We start from the raw sequence: 15,011 nt of genomic DNA, 5'->3' as shown, positions 1-15,011 counted from the left end.
CTGTGCCTCTAGCCCAGTATTTTAACCTCACAAGCAGAGCTTTTTATTGCAGGATTTGTCACTGAGAACCTTTCATCTCAGAGTGCTTTACCATGATCATGAGCACAGCAGGTAGAAATTAGAGTTGGTTGTGAATAGAGCTAAGAGCTGCCCAGCTAACACCAAGGTGTTTCTGAAACAGCATTTCTCAGCAATTTTGTGTCTTCATTCACCACTTGACTCATCTGTCATTGTGCAGCTGCCTGTGCCAGCAGCAGCTCCAAGCAGGGAAGTGCTCGCTGCCATTACCCTCTGCAAGTGCTCGTGTTTGAGCCCTGGAGGAACTGAGCTGCTGCCAGCAATTACAGTTAGTAGTTCCTGGCTCATGCCAAACACTGCCAGCAGTGCTCAACCTGTCCTCATCATCCCATGCAAGCAGAGGGGAGATGCTGCAGATGCCAGAGTGATGGAGCTGCCAGTGCCTGCTGCTCTCTGATCATTTGCAGCTCTTCACAAAGCCTGTGGTGAGTGCCACGGGGGTCACGGTCTGCTGCAAACTGTCTTATTCTCACCGAGATGTGGCTTTCCTTCCTTAGTGGCAGCTTGGGGTGGGTTCTGTGGGGTTATGTGAAATTGAGGGAGAGATTGGCGAGAACTACCTGCTGTTTGGCTGGTAACGCTGAACCTGGGTAGCTGGAAGCCTCTTGGAGTAGTATTGGACCTCAGATGAGCCTAAGGCAAAGCCATGACAGCCTGGACTTGGGCTTTGCTGAGTCATTTTTATTGGAATCAAAGAGCAGTGGAAAACCTGCCATTTTCATACAAGAATTCCCCCTCCCCAAGCGCTAGTCTGTCTGTCCTCCCAGGCTACAAAGATGCTTTTTTTTTTTCCTTTCCCCAGCATTTACGCTGGGTGCAGTTGTGCTGCTCTGGGTCTCGGGGAATAGCTCTGTCTCAGTAGGAGCTTGGTATGATGTCAATGTTTCGAGTGGGTGAAGCAGAGGAGGCAAAAATAGACATTTAGACATTTTTCCAGTTATGCCTTTTCAAAAAGGAATATTTATAGCTCGGTGCATAAACACAAGCTCTCTTTGTGAATCCACTACTAATTGCAACACAGCACATTACCTCCTTGGACCCTCACGCTTTTAGCCTCAGGACTGGTCTAGGCAGCTTTGACCTTCTTGCAGTGGGATCCCCTGTCTCCCCATACCACAACACAGTGCTGGAAGTGTTTTCCAGTCCAGGCATGAAGCACCTGCAAAGATCTCGGGGTGCTCAGGGGCTTGGATCCCTTGCAGCAAGCTGTCCTGGCTCATCTCTAGGGTGGGGATGCAGCACACTGGAGTCTGAGCCTCAATTTTGTGATTAACCCTGAAGCATAATGAGGCCTGTGATCAGGGTGGTTTTATCAGGCCACTCACTGCTGGGTGCAGAAGGTCCAAATCACTACATTTCACTTTACCTCCATTTCCCCATCTATGGAATTTGGATAATGGCCTTTAACACACGGTTTAAAGTGCTTTGAGACTTTTTCAGGGTGTTTTTTCACAGCAATGCTACCTGAACCACCTCTCAAGGTCTGACCTTGCTTGCAAGAAGTTTTGGGTCTGTTAACATCATGTGGTGTTAAAGCTTTCTGGCTACTGTTTTCTCCACTGTTTCAGCAGGAATGGGAGGTCATATGTGGGTGGCAGGTGAGGAGGTTTTCAAAGGCCAGCACTGGCTCTTCAAAAACTGTGTGAACTGTATTTTTCAGGAAGACTGTCCTGCTGCCACTCTGCAAGAAGCGCTGGTTATTTTTGGCAATGCTCTTCACTGCACTCTGCAATCTGAACTGCAGAGAGATGGTGCCCTGGAGGGCTTCATCGTGTGATGCTCGCCTGAGTGGCTGGGGTTTATATGTATTTATGGATCTGCTGTGATACTTTTGAATAGCAGCATGGTGGAGGGTTAACACTGACTTCTGTGGGAGTAAAACTCCCAGGTCTTTGTGATATGAAAAAGATGTGTGGGCAGAAGGGTGGGGCTGATAATGTCTAGATGTGAGAATCTCCGCAGGTGGATAGCATTCACTGCCTTGCAGGATCAGTCTTCTAGGATCCAGGGGGATTTAACTTTTGCACCTTAGAGCCTTAAAGGCAGGAAGAATAATCCTGATGAGCAATGGGCTTAAAGCCTGGCATGCTCTGTCGTGCTCACTGTAACATGTGGCTCTGAGGGTGTGCCTCCAAAATGTTGCCAGAGATCTCGATCTCACCTCAAACTATTTTTCATTAAACCTTGGTCTGATCTCTGGCCTGCTCTCCAAGCTGCTTAAGTGGAACAATAAACTCCATTCCTATGGCTTGTCTCACACTGCCTAGCTATGTGCCAGGTCATCAGGTTCCCCACGCGGCGCCTGCAAGCTTGCTGCAAGCTCTGAGGTCGGCGCTGCCTTCCTCGCTCGTGCATCCCTGCCCTGCTCAAGCAGTGAGTGCCTCTGCTGCATCAGCAATGGCATTTTGATTCCTCCCCTGCAAATGCAAAGGCAAAGTCCAGAAAGGTTTAGTACACCAGCCCTGTTTGGATTTCCTGAACTGCTCAGGCCTGAGCTCTGCACCAAGCTGTAAGCTCTGGGTGCAGGAAAACCATCTGGGTGGGTCACAGATGTTTGCAGTCCGTGGGTACTGAGGGGTAGCTTGGAAATGTGGTTCCACCCCCAAACCCCATCTGTTCCAGTGAAACCAACACTTACAGGGATTTTGCTGTGTTCCTGCTTTTATTTGTGTTCAAGGCTCACCTGGATATCATAGCATGGAAGGGGATCATGGGAAAGAGAGCCCAAAGGCTGTAATTTCAGTCTTTCCAGACTGATCATTCTTATGTTTCTTCTCTCTCCCTGTTCTCCCTATTTCCATCTTTCAGCTGAGCTGCTTGTTAGCACAGCAAGGACAGGAGCAAAGCTTAAAGGCTGGATGGGATTCCCCTGGCTCAGATATAAAGGTGGATCCCTGCACCTCATTCTCACAAAACTCCAAGGATAGCCGCCTTTAATCCCTGTCTTCAGTGGGTGGCATCTTCTTCTTTGAGTCCAACCTTAGTCCTGCAGTGGTAATTCTGAGTGTGCAGTTTGGGCTGAACAAGGGATTTTTCCACTTTTCTCATAATGGAAACTTCTTACTAGCTAAACAAAACTGTTAGATGCTTTTTTAAAGTTTTCTTAATGCACAGTAGATGCTTTTTTAAAGATGTTGCAGTTTCTTTTTAGAAATCTGAAAACCACAAACTGATTATGGATTGGTTTTGACCACTGATTTTTAGTTTTTAAATAGATAGATAAAATCTCTTCCCAATAAGCCTGGGGAAGGAGTGCTAGACTTTCTCCTAGATCTTTATCTGTGCTGGTATGAGACTCTGCATTATCTGTTTAGGAAGAATAGCATTGAAAATAAGTAATGCCTCCTTTAGAAAATGCAGATCATCTGTTGAGCTGAAGGAGCACAGGCTGTGAACCTGTTCCAGGACTGCAGTCATTGCTTGGGGGAAAGCTCTCACTCCAATATTGTTGCACTTTTTTTTTTTTTTTTTTTTTCCCCTTCAAATGCTGATGATCAGGGTAATGCGTGAGCAGGTTCAGCTGAAGGTTTGTGGCAAGCCTTGTTTGGAGGCATGTACATGTGGCTGTCCAGGTCAAAGCTGCAGAAGGGGCTGCCTACCCCATGGTCCTTTCCTTTCGCAGCAGCTGTTAACATTTGCTCTGCTGGGAGCAGGGAAGATGGGTCTGCTGTAGTGGTAAAGCTAGAGATGAACAGACTGATTTGGTACAATGCAGTAGCATCCTCTGAGATGGGGTGTGCTGGTCGGACTGCCACGGGCTGAGGAGGTACCAGTTGCTTATTCCCCGCACAGAAGTGGGGCGCTGCTGTGGGGGACTGGAGCTTAAAACTGCTGATGGGTTTTGGAGCTTAAAACACCAGCAGTGAGAGGGAGGAGGCCACCAGATCACTTGGTGCTTGCCTACCGAGGTTGGACCAACTGCCCTTATGGGGAACTGTGGTTCCACCTTTCCCCATCTGCCTTGATGCTCTCTGCTTGACCGCAGCGACTGTATGCCAGGGACTAGCAAAGGCTGCACATGCAGGAAGAAGATTGGTGGCAGTTATGTTTTAGCCCATGGTCCTCTCCATATATGACAGATGACTCTTTACAGTCATCAGGAGCCAGAATCAGACCTGTTGCTCTCCAAACATAACTCCCTAAATGCTAATGAGATGCTAAAGCAGTGATGGAGGATGGCACAAAAGGAAGCAGCCAGGCTCCTGATTTGCAGTCAGGGTTGACAATTCTTGCAGGACTCCTACTTTGGGGAGGGCTGGTTGTGCCCAGACCTCACATGAGGACCTGTCAGCCTTTTGGTGGGGTCTGTGGAAAGCCAGTCTGCTGCAGCTCCTCTGAGGTCACAAGATTTTTTCCCCTTGGTGCTGGCATCCTGGGCTCCCTTGTAGCAGCCTCAGGAGATAGATGGCATTCCAGCCACCCACAGAAATCATGTCAGCTACAGGCACCCAGAAGACTGGGGACTTTATAAGTCAGTCATGTGCCTGTCTGCCATTGCATCTTACGCTTGGGGCTGCAATGCAGAAAAGAGTTCATCATATGTTATGTCTGTGCAAGATGCTTTGTCCCTTCATGGTCTTCCCCTAAGGCTGCTCTTTCTTGCTTGTTTGACTATGTTGGACCTCCAAGAGCTTATGAAACACTTTAAAAAGAGAAAATGTTGCTGATCTTGCTCGCAAAATTCAGCAGAGGTAGCAAGACACCCAGGCCCTTCTTAGAAGTTGCTGTCTGATGGCATGCTGGAGGTTTAAGGGGAATAGATCCTGCTGCTCTCAATTTACAGCCCTGCTCTACAAGCTCAGTAAACTCATCAAAACATGGTATAAACTGCTGGGGAGCTGCCAGCCGTGCTTATTAAGCAGTCCCCGTGTGCATCAGGATCTCTTTGTATCTCCGCACCAAGGCGGTGAACCATGTGGGTCTGCACTGCTGCTGGCAGCCATGGGCAGCAGCAACCACAGCTAGCAATCACCTAGACTGAGAATTTCTTCTCTCAGAGGGGTCGTGCCTGAATTTGGGGTTCTTTATAGCATGGTGACAGCCTAGGCAAGCCCTGCTCTGATGCTCACCATGTCACTCCTCTCTATTTTCCCTTTAACCATGCATGGATCCATCAGCACATTTCCTGGAAGATGTTCCAGCAATTAAATTACCATTGATCTCTCTGAGCTGGAAGTGGGCTCTGCTATTAGCTGAGGCTGTTAGCAAGGCCATAGGGAGCTCAGCATGGTGGAGATGAAAATATGCTCAGGGAACAGAAACTCTCTGTGGCTGCCCCAGCCGTTCTGGGCTGCTGGCCAGACTCCTTTGGACAGATTAATGGCAAAGTACAATGACGATAACAAGAGCTATCCTTTCCAATGGAGAGCTAATCCACAGTGAGCAGGGCTCTAGACTTGCTGATTCACTCTCTAATGGATAAACAGGGATGCTCTGCCCATGCTCCAGTGTCTAGACGAAGCAGGGTGTGCAGGGAAAGGTACTGCTGTGAAAATCTGGGCAGTTTGCAGTGTGGCTACGTGGCTGTATGTCAGCACTTCCACTAGAAACTCTCCTCCCTCGAGGATCTTGTAGCGTAACGGTGCAGAAATGAGAGGGTGAGCCTTTATAAAACCTAGGTGATGCAGGAGTTAGAGGAGATGTGTTGTAATGGTGACCTTGAAACCAGGTAACAGTAGTTGTGGTGGTTTGCCTGTCTGCACAATGGTGTGATTGGAAAGTGCTGTTTGCTTGTCAAGTGGGAGCGAGCAGAGGTCGCGTCGCTCCCCAGGGAGTGGAGGTTATTGCTTGCTTTGATTGTTATGGGAAAGGCTTGCAGATTCCAGTGTACGATGCTCTGTTTTGCGTAGGGCTTTGGCCATAGCTTAGCATGGAAAAATGCACCCTGCTTGGACAGGCTGGTCCAAGTGGACCCCTGAAGAGCATCTAGTCAGCGGGATAGGGAGATTCCGTAGAGAGTTTTGTGCTTGTAGCCATGCAAACTCTGCTTTCCCTGTAATGATGCAGTAGGGTGGGTGAAGATTCATGCTTTCCTGTCTTTTAAAACTGATTTCCACCTGTGAAAGATGTTTTGTGGTGAAGGCAGGCAGCTGAGGAACCCGAGCCTGTTCCTGCCCCTGCAACAGAGTCAGTTAGTTCATCTGGTGTGAGCATAGCTGGGCTGAGATGACCCTGGGCTTCGTGGAGGTCGGTGGCATTTGGTCTGTCCCTGGTGCAAGAGTCTTTGCTGGGACATGAGCAGACACAGTGGTTTGGTGCCTCCTGGGAAAATGGTCAGGCCCAAACTGAAGGAAGGGCCATCAGTCTGGGGCTTGATGTGAAACCATGAGGTACCCCAAAGCCTGGGACACATCCTGGGTGTCATTTCCAACTCCTCATTGGAGTGCTATTGGTACAAGAACGTAACATCTAACAAAATGCAATTTTTGACGTAAATATGTGTTTTATGGGGGAAAACCAAACCAGTTTTAATTAAAGCCGAAGCTCAGTAGGATACTCCTCACCGCAGATGGCCATTACTTCTCTAGTGACATTGCTGGTGTGGTCATGCTCAGCTTGGTCATGTGGAACAGCTCTAGGTCTCACTTGCCTTTGTGCTGACTTTAACCTTAAACAGCTCCATTTACCAAGCTGATGAGGACCCATCAACTTCTGATCCAGCCTTCAGCTTTGCTGTCTGCAGGCAGGCTGGCCCAGGGCTAAGCAGGCAGAGCTGGCAGGCAGACATGGCAGCAGTGTCTCCAGCCAGGGGTTGAGAGGTGGGATTTGAAGAAGGTGGAGAGTGAGTCTTCATGCAGAAGTGAACTTCGTTCCAAAATTTGGCCAGACCCTTTTCTTCCAGCACTGCAAATGAGGCAGATCAATTATTCTGTAACAGAAGGTAAAAATTATGGCTCCCTGGCTTTGTTCCAGCCTCTCAGCTTGCACTGGAGCCAATGTGCTCTGTGCTATGGACTCCCTCTGGGATAAAAGCATCCTGCTATACAGCCTGGAGCAAGGGGGTTGTGCTGATGTATTTGCTTTGGTGTCAAACCCCCTTGGGCCTGACCCTGCAGCCTGGTTCACACTAAGGCTGAGCTCCCCCAGACCCAAGGGTTGGGCTGGGGTCTGCTTGGTTGGTTCACATAGAGAACTTGAGATGTCCCAGGCTGGGGACATCAAGGTTGCTGCATGTTAATGCTGTTGAGATGTTGGCTATACAGTCAGTAAAACCCAGCCATAGCCTTGTGAAACTGAGAAAAGACCAGAGGTGGGTGGAGGAAGAACCAGAGCCTGTGGTTGAGGATAGGACAGAATAGGAAAAACTGTGTTTAACCCTTCCTTGACTGCATTTGCCTTGTGAAAGCAGCTTGTTTGCTCCCTGGTCTTAGGCTGGCATAAATTAACTTTGTGAAAGAAGGCAAAGAGATAATGAGGGCTGAGGGGTATCTAATAAAAGATGAAAGAGCAGGGACAAACCATATTCTCCACAAGGGAAATCCCTCAATTTCTTGAGGCTGCCAGCACCTCTTGGGGCTCAGAGCAGGAGCAGGTGAGGGCTGGGCAGGAAGATGAGCTCCTGCACTTGGAGGTCAGCTTTTCAGAGCCTGAGATTTGCAAACGCAAGGACTGGAGGAGGCACTTGCACCATTGGGCTTTCATGGCTTCACGTAGTGGAATGATCTGGGTAGTGACCCGTGCGGTGGAGGTTGGTGTGGGGCTAAACCCCAGGTCAGCTCGGTGGTCAGCCTCTGCCTGTGCACCTGGGATTAACAGGGGGCCAGGCAATAAGTGAAATTTAAGATGTTTATATTTCATTTTTAATTATCTTTTATTACTTCCCCTGCCCAAAGAAACTAATTTTATTTGTTCTGTCTTAAAGGTCAGGATGTGCAGGCTGTGCCATCGAGCAGACACCTGGCAGGAGCTATGCAGTTTCATTTTGGTGCTCCAAGATGCACTAAGTTAATGCATATGGGAAGCGCTCATTTCTGACAGTCACAGCAGCTCTTGGTGCCTCTTCTATCTGTATATCTGCCAGCATTTATACTGCATTTGTAGCTGTGGGGATTTTTTTCCAAGGTGTGGAAAGAAGCCCATGTCCTGCAGGGTGCAGCTGCCCCAGCAGCAGGATGGGACTCCTGGACTGCTGGATCTGGCCTTGCTGAGATGGGTGGTGTGAAGCGGGGGCTGTCACACCTCTCTCTGCCTGCTCTTTCCTTTGGCCAACGCTGCTCAACAGTGCAATGCAGGTGTGAGGGTTGGGACGTGAGGAGCATCTGGGGATGAGACCTTATATCACTTCAGAGCAATACCTGTAAAAGTTTGTGATACATAAATACGAAATTCATTGCAACAGCTCAGCTACTCCTATAAGCCTCAGTTTCTCCCACATGTGCCCCTATTGCTACAGGCAGGAACACAGCAATGGGCTCTCCAGGACAGCCCCTAACACCGTACTATGGTCCCTCTCCTGCCTGGACTTGTCCATGAGTTCTTTTCTCTCCTGCAGTTTCCTGCTGCTCTCCCAGCCAGTCTTTCACTCTCTCTTTTGTTTTCATACAGATCCCTCGATCCCACTGCCCTGAGGCTTGCCCAAGCCTGTGCTCATGCTCCCACAGCTCTGCAGGTGCTGGTGGCACTCCTGGGAGCAACTCGGTGACAGTTCTGAGTGTCTAAGATGCTCCTTGTGCTGTGCTCCCAGGACAGGGACTAGGGTTACATAGGAAGAGATTTTTCCCAACTACTGTATTTCCCGACAACTCAGTTTCTCTTCCTGCAGTAGGACAGGCTGAGACTGGTACAAGTTTTCTGACGAAGAAGCAGAGCCAAGAAGCAGAGAGGGAGCCCTGCCTGGGAGGGACAGTCCCAGAGTGAACTTCTGCCCCCGATCCCACCTCCTGCAGGGAGGAGAAACCTTTCTTCAAAGTTATGTCAGAAGAGGGACATGCTGAGGAGAAGTTTCACTTCTTCAAACAGCCGGGTTTTGGACAATCTCCAAATGAGTTCTGGTGATGAATAAGCACTTTTTGCCCTAGAAAACTCTTCCTCCCCCTCCCTGTAGCAGCACAGTCCTTCAAGACTAATGGCTGCATTGCCTGAATTCCAGGCGAGCCACCTCGCCTTCCCTCCCCATCCCTTCTGTGCACTATTGCCTGGGGCTGACACAGCTTTTCTTGGGGACAGAAGTCTCCTGGGGGCTATGGGTGCCTCACCCCGGGCAGCAGGACCCTCTGCAAGCTCCCAGCTGAAAGCCACTGCATGTTTTCTAATATTTCTCTTGGTGGGGTTGCACCTCTGATCTTGTGGCTGGTAACAAGTTGGAGTGATGCTGAGTGCAGATTCTTTTATAATTTGCCTGAGGTCATCTTAGATGGGGTTGTGACACCTGCTCCTTTCCTTTGTGATAAATCAGGGGTTCCCTGTTGATGTCGGTGAGGGCGTGGGTATCCCAACAGCATCAAGACCAACTTCTCCTGCCCAGGGCTTTTCCTTGGCCCTCCAGGATGACTGAATATCTGCCCATATGTAACCTCTGGCCATTAAGGAGGGTCTCTGCCTCCCATTTGCAGCATCCCACTCTGCTGTTGTCCAGGCATGACACCGAGGTACTTGTAGAAACTTTGCTAGGGCTGGTTGGCTTGTAAGGTTGTTGGTGTTTCCTGGGCCTTTCAGGCTCCAGCTCTCTGCCTTTCCTCCCTTTTCTTTTACTTTTGCTTCTTTGTTTTTATATTTTTTTTGCATCTGAGATCTAAAAGGGTGACTCCCAGCTGAGGAAAGCTTGCAAGGACATAATCCAGGCCTTTAGAAAAAGCAGTCATTAAACATCTACGTGCAGTTTTCCCCAAAAGATGTAATGGGCATTGTATTAAGCAGCAGGGTAAAGCAGAATATCTATAGAGCAATAGAGCTCTAATCCTACAGAGGCTAAAAATGGGCAGGAAAACACTCCCAGGGAGTCAGTCCCTGCTGCAAGTCCCAGCAGATAATTGGTTTTTTGCAGCATGCCTTGGGCGTTAATGTTAAGGGATATTTTGGACCGTTAACTGGGAACTGAACCCAACGTGCTGTAGCCTTCATGGGAACTCCTGGCAAGTACTCGCTCTTCTTGAACACAAAATATTTGCAAGTCCCACTGAGCTGCCTTCCCATGGGGAGCAGCGGTGAGGATGCTGGGCTGTGTGTGTGGATACATCCCTCTCTGCTGGGCTGGACGGGTCTCTACGAGCACCCAGCCCACACGGTTCATGCACCGTAGGGTCACGGAGCCAAATGCCAGAGGTTTTCTCTCTGAAATGCAATCTCCTTATGAAATGTGGTTTGTGCGATGGGGGATTGGTTTTCCTGCTGTGACCTGCCAAATGGCAGGGTTTGATCTAGGCAGTGGGCTGGGGAGCAGGCTGTGAGCAGAAGAGGAAAAGGGGCAAATGCTGTGGACTTACCAAGTATATTCTCCTCTGTCCTTGCCCTGGCTGAGGTCCTGCTTTGGTGAAGAGATTTCTGCACCAAACAGTCTGGACTCCCACTTTGTATTAATTTGAAAGAAAAATGTGTGTCTAAATCTCAAAAACAGGCTCCTTAGTGCCTTAATCCCTTCTGAAAGTGGGTCTGGGGTTCTACTGTCGCTGGTGGGGTGACCTCTATTCCTTTCCTTTGGCTGTCTGCAAGTCTTGGGTGGCTCCGCAGAGAGGGAGAGCGTGCGCCTCTGCTCTGAGGTAAAAATGACTTGTCTTTGGAAGGGGTTGAAGCTGGGGATGAATGCCCCACTTGGATGTTGTGGTTGACTTTTTTTTAACCTGATCTGAAACAAGGAACCCAATTTTGGCCAGTGGTTGGATGCAAACACAGGCTCCGTTTCAAGAGCTGTCCCCGAGAGCATCCCCTGTTTTGCTCAGTGGAAAATTCATTAGCAACATGTTTGATGAATGAGGCTCTGTTACGACACAAACGTTTCAGAAACCAGCAAAGCCCCATTGGGTTATATAGGATTTTATGACGCTACATAAACATCCAAGAGGGCGAGCGAGCAAGCTGGTGGGTGGTGCTGTCGGTGCGTAGCTGCCGCGCGCGGCTCTGCGCAGCCTTTGCTCTTTTTCCTGTTATGCTTTTAGACTCCCTGAAGTGCTCCTTGCTGCGGCAGCAAGGGCAGTTTGGGCTGCAGACCTTGTGAATGAGCACTTTGGTAAGGAACGGGAGGGCGGGAGAGCCCGGGTGGGCTGCACGCACACACGTAGCGTGGGCGGGTGTCCTGCTGCCTCCCCCGCAGCCCTGCCAGCCCCGTGGCCCCTGACCGCAGCCTCCCCGCTGTTCCAGTCCCAGGCTGCTCCTGAGCAGCTCTTCTGATGCTCAGGGGGGTCTCTCCAGTTTGTTTCTGACTTTTTGGGCTTTGACCTCATGCCTCTACAGTTTTGCTTTCAGGTTCCAACCAACTTGGATGAATTTTTTTTTCCAGACTTTTTTTTCACCAAAGTTTCCTCGTGTTAAGGGGAACAGAATCTGGGGTCTGAATTCTTTACTTTCCCAAACAATTAGTTTCATATTGACTTAAGCACAAATATGCTCTCTGCAATCCAATGTAAAGACCTGCGGAGCCAACAGCTCCTTCAAAGTGCTTTGCAGTGTTAAAATGAAGGACTAGACCCTGTGTCCTGCCCTGATACTTGTGAGCAGCTACTCAAGTGCATGATCCTGAAGCTACTGAACACCAGCCCAGTGTCAGAATAGGTCATCAGGGCTCCTTGTGTAATGGCACTCATCAGCTGAGCGAGGTTGACACATCAACATGAGAAACAAGTGCCTTTCCCCCGAGGCGGTGGGCTCTGCATCGTGCAGGGGACTGCTGGGGCCGTGCCAACCTGGTTTGCTGATGGCAGGTTTGCGTTTCTGAGCTTAGCTGCTCTCGGCAGCATTTGCCTCTGGCCCTGGCAGCGCTGAGCACGCTGGTCGCGTTACCCCGACCTTCTCACATTACAGGGCTTTTTTTCCCTGGAAGCTATAAAAAGCCTGTAGTGAAATTAAAACCACAACGTAGCTCCTGACTTTGCTGGAGGGATGTTTCTTTTCCTTTATAAATGGAGCAGAGGATGAGGAGAAGGGATGTACGTGGCAGTGCAAAAGGAGCGTGTGTGCATCAGAGGGAACGAAGGCTGTTGGGGCTGTGTCTGTCTGTGTTTGACTCCTGTGCTCTCACCACCAACTCCCCAGGGGACGTGTCTCCTTATTTAGCAGAGCGCCTAAAGTTAGGCAAGATAAATCTGGCCCACTGAGTCATTTAAGACCAAACTTCAAGTGTGACATAAGCAGAGACCCTCAGAGGTACTCCTGGGTGGATATTCTCCAGCCGTGCTTCCCTGGGCATGAGACATTGCTGGTCCAGATTTGACTGCATCTGCAGGGTATTTATGGGCAGAAGGGGCCCCTACCTGTGTGGGACACTTTGTCACAGCTTCTCTGCAGCTTCTGATGCCTCCCTCTTTCCCTTCCCACCTGCTGATGTTTGTCTATTGCAGAGGTATTTGCAGATGCACATGTTCATGTGTTGTGGATGAGCTCTGGGAAGGTGATGGAGAGCCCTCAGGACTCCCCAGCCCCCCAGCTGTGTGAGCCCCTGCCATCTCAAGATGGCCTTGGTGAGCTGGAGTGGGGACAGCAGGCACACTATTAATAAGGCAGAACATGTAAGGAAGAGGGAGGATACGGAGTGAGGTCCGTTGGTAGAAATAGCAAGGGAGAATATAGGAATACGCGTCATGTCTTCCAAAGAGTGGTGGGATGCCTTGCTGAGTCCTATGAATTCCCATGTATTTAAACTAGGGGTGTCTCTTAGAAATAAGCCCCCCCCAAAAATCTGAAGTTGAATTGTTGAAAAAGTTTGCTAGGATTTTTTTTACCCCTTTGGAAAATGTCAGTTTCTTGAAATCTCTCTGACCTGGAAATGTTTTTATCCAGAAGGTTTCCGAGTTTCAGAATAGACTGTCTGAGAGGGAGAGATGGACACCCACTGGTCAGACTGGCCTTGGGACAGGAGCTGCACCCGGGTATACCCAGCTCTGTGTCCTTTGAGCTGAGGTCTGCCATGCCCACCTTTGTGAGATGTCCACATTGCCCTTAGGTGTTCCTGGGAGGGATGGTGAGGAGGCCTGAAAAGGGTAAAAGATGTCCCATATTTCACCCCCCCACCGCCCCAAACAAAACCAAGCCTGGGAACCTCATTTTGTTCCCACAGATTACTGTTTCTCAAGCTGTCAGAGCTGCAACACCATGAGATGACCAGGCTCAGGAGGGAAGGACTGTAGATCCCCCTGGTCCACAGTGCTGGGGAAAGATGGGGATTGCCCAAGTAGGAGAGTCTCCTGGAGCAGCCTGGCAGCTTCATGGGTAATGCCCTGCCCCAAGGGATGCCACAGCATCCTCTCACCTTCTCACTGTCTCGGCTCTTGTTTCTCCCTGGGCTGGCAGGACATGGAGGTGCTATGGTGGCAGGTTTTTCTCACTTCTCCTTTGCAGACCCTCTTTGACACCTCTTTTCCCCAGCTGTGACCTCTCAGTGGTGGCATGTATCCCTCTGCTCACCCGTTCCCTGGAGCATGCTGTACTTTGCTTGCAGCTATTGTTCCAGCTGTGTCCTGCCAGCACAACCCAAGGCACAGCTTCATGAATCACCACCCGGCCCTTTGCGTGGAATGAATTTAACTGTCGCCATCCATCGCAGGGAGATGTGACCTTTGAGGAGGCTTTGTGGGTGGGCAGCGATGCCCTGCGGGGAATGGCATGCCCTGCTGACACTCCAGCGTGCACTGTGCCTTCTAGCCTCAAACCCCCGGACACCTCCGGGAGCTCTTGCTGTTCCTGGCCTCTCTGTTCCTGCTACTGCAAGCACGGCAGAGGGAAACCTCATGTCTGGCAGCACAGGATTTATGTGTGCATCCTGCACGGGGCCAGGGCCAGTTGGGGTGAGAGATTATGGTGCAAGTTGTTTGCTGGGAAATGCAGAATGCTGTGCATCTTGTGCGTTTCTGCACAGGCTTTTCACTCAAAAATAATTCTCAGTCTTGCTAAGCCACGTGTCTCCTTCCTACAGAAAGATAGAAGTCTGCAGCAGAGATTTTGTGAGAGTAATTTGCCTCCAGCTATGGCCTTGGTTACATCCCCTGAGCACCACCAGCGGTAGCCTAGCTGTGTAGTGCCATTGCTTGCTCCCGTGTGAACCTGCCTTCATGCCTGTCTCCTCTGCTAGCGAATGCCACCATGGGCTGGAGGCCATTGGTCTAAAATCAGTCCCTAAACCAGAGAGCATGTGGAAAATTCAAGTGACAGTCAAATGGAAAAGATACCAACTAAATGTTTGAGAAATATGGGTATCAGTTGGTATAGCTGGGTCATACAGCAACGTGCTGCATAGGACTGACTGGGCTTCCAGCTGGAAAACCTGGGTAATGCATGGGATACAATAATTTATTTAGACAATAAATACTGGTTATTCAAGATGCACACAGGGAACAGGGTGGATGCTCTTCACCCTTTTGCTCTTTTCCTCTTTGAGACCCTGAATCAGTACAGGCTGTGCCCTCAGCTTGCAGGTGGCCCCTCATTGCTGCATCTGCTCTTGAAGGCAAAGGCTTCAAAGACTGGTTCCACACAAGCTGAGCCCCTGGTTTGCAATAATGGCAGTTACAGCTGTTATAAAATACAGTATACTCACACTCTTGTTCACCTATTTGATTTTTCTCCTTCTGAAGAAGGGGAGGAGAAGTGAATAACAAGCACTATGAAAGCTTGTGTCACTTGGTGAGTTTGGAGAGACTGGAAGGTGTAATGTTGAATGAAAATGTGTGGTTCTTGAGCATAAGGGCAAATCTGTGTGGATGCAGCCCTTGGTAAAGTCTGGGGTGGAAGTGAAAGATACTTTTTTTAAAATTAAATCAGTGCTTTTCACTTGCAATGTAAATTTTGGA

General features: G+C 49.6%; 1 protein-coding gene across 1 annotated transcript in view; it reads left to right on the top strand.

The window, feature by feature from the left end:
* Nucleotides 1-378: 378 nt before the first annotated feature.
* The window catches only part of TEKT3 (tektin 3), a 52,191-nt gene continuing 37,558 nt past the window's right edge, over nucleotides 379-15,011 (top strand). The window contains exon 1 of the mRNA XM_052808094.1: nucleotides 379-503. The gene's annotated coding sequence lies outside the window, so the exon portion shown is untranslated. The remainder of the gene's footprint in view (nucleotides 504-15,011) is intronic.

Source organism: Harpia harpyja, chromosome 14, assembly GCF_026419915.1.
Source record: "Harpia harpyja isolate bHarHar1 chromosome 14, bHarHar1 primary haplotype, whole genome shotgun sequence".
Lineage (NCBI taxonomy): Eukaryota > Metazoa > Chordata > Aves > Accipitriformes > Accipitridae > Harpia > Harpia harpyja.
The sequence above is the reverse complement of the archived record's forward strand: the minus strand, read 5'-3'. Positions and strand labels throughout refer to the sequence as shown.